At 34.0% G+C, this 1,831-nt stretch overlaps 1 long non-coding RNA gene across 1 annotated transcript; it reads left to right on the forward strand.

Moving 5' to 3' along the window:
* The first annotated feature begins 1,347 nt into the window (after positions 1–1,347).
* LOC109589239 (uncharacterized) lies at positions 1,348–1,825 on the forward strand. Its single transcript, XR_002188605.1, has 3 exons — positions 1,348–1,571; positions 1,622–1,660; positions 1,705–1,825. It is a non-coding gene; the product is annotated as an uncharacterized LOC109589239 (long non-coding RNA).
* The last annotated feature ends 6 nt before the right edge of the window (positions 1,826–1,831 follow it).

The following is a 1,831-nucleotide window of genomic DNA, read 5'->3' on the forward strand; positions in this document are numbered from 1 at the left end:
CAGGTAGCTATAATGAGCCATATCTTTTAGTTTACTTTGTTTAAGCCTAGGATTTGTATATGTACCATGAAAAGAACAATAGTTTTATACTGTGGAACTGTATTATTACACGTAAACATGAGGAAAAACAACAATGGATCACAGGAGCGATGGGCTGACTTAATCAACATTCAGAGATGAAATGCAAGACTTCTGCTGAAGAAGAATGGCTGACATTGTTTAAAGGAACCATTTTGTACACCTGAATTTCTTGCTAATATTAGTAGTGAGTCCAGTGATGAGTCCAGTAGTATTGAAGCCTCTAGCGAAGGTGTCACTTCAATCTCTGCCTCTCCAAATGATGCTGTGGTTGCTAATGACAATTATGAATACACCTGACTAATAATTATTACTTTTATTTACTGCAATTTTTAAATAATAATAGTTTATAATAAAATTTGTCTCATAATTATATTCATTGTGGGCAAGTTATTATAAACAAACACTTATGTGACAATTAACAGCCACTTTCATATGACAGCTACTCGTGCATTTATAATGAGCTGAACAAAGTCAGTGTGGTCCTACTATAGTTTATCAATCATTACTTAAGGCAATGTTTACTGCTGGCACTCCTCATCCATCCTTAGACCTTAGCCACAGTGGAGAAATTCCTATTCTGAGACCAGAGTTGCATTAATATGCATTTTATGTATTTTTAATGACTACTGAAATGTAATTATTATAATTTTCTTGCTATTAAAATGCAACATAAAGCTGTTTACAACAAAGGGTCATGTCTATTGAGTTTGTTTATCAATGATAACAGGATTAACAGCAACACTGAGAGAAGGAGTATAACAGATAAAGTGGAGAAGATGTTGTGCCAACATAATTACTGAGTATCTGTTGTATTGATGGTAAGTGTATCTGTTCGGAGCATATATAATAATAAAAACATGATTTTAGAATGTGGCAATTAACAGCGGAAGACCACAGCTTAAACAATGTGAGAATGAAGGATTGAACACTGACTTGATATACAGGAGTACAGACACAATTTGAAAAACCTAAGCCTTTCTATTCATGCCTGCAAGTGGTGAGTTTGGTTGATGAATAGATGATGATGATCCCCGCATCATTATTTACTCGGAGATGCTGCTAAACCTCTACTAATAAATCTGTGACTGCTCACAACAATGAGGAAGACATCTAGCTAGTTTTAAATTAATTTACTATAATTAATTTTTAGTTTATTAATAATTATAATGCTATTTGAGACAATTTTAGTTTTTTTAATGGTATTTTTAATGATATTCATAGTTTGTAGCTGCTTGACATGTACGTGACCACAATTAGTCTGGCGCCGCGAGACTAACCACCAATTAAGACAGCTTTATCTTATCTATGCTTTTATAATAACAGTGGAAAACCCTTGTACTTATACCGGCATTGCCCTATTCAATTCAGGCATTGCCTGCCCGGCCCCTGCCCAACAGCAACACTGAAAGAAGGAGAATAACGAGATAAAGTGGAGAAGATGTTGTATCATATAATGATTATAATATTACTGAGTATCTGTTGTATTGATGGTAAGTGTATCTACCAGTAATGGATAGATATGATTATCCTAATGCTATAGGTAGTGAAGGATCTATTGATATTAATAAAAGATTGAGAGGTAATATAAATATAATAATTACTATTATTAATTGAATACATTAGGAGTACCAATGACTGATACTAGTGAAGGGAACAAGTTCTGTTTCTCTTTCCTTGATAGTGTAGGATCTGGAAGTGGAGATAGGAGTGCTACGAAAAACCCTTGGAATATACATTGGTACCCAGGAGT

The sequence above is a fragment of the Amphimedon queenslandica genome, unplaced genomic scaffold (genome assembly GCF_000090795.2).
Source record: "Amphimedon queenslandica unplaced genomic scaffold, v1.1 AMPQUscaffold_11509, whole genome shotgun sequence".
Lineage (NCBI taxonomy): Eukaryota > Metazoa > Porifera > Demospongiae > Haplosclerida > Niphatidae > Amphimedon > Amphimedon queenslandica.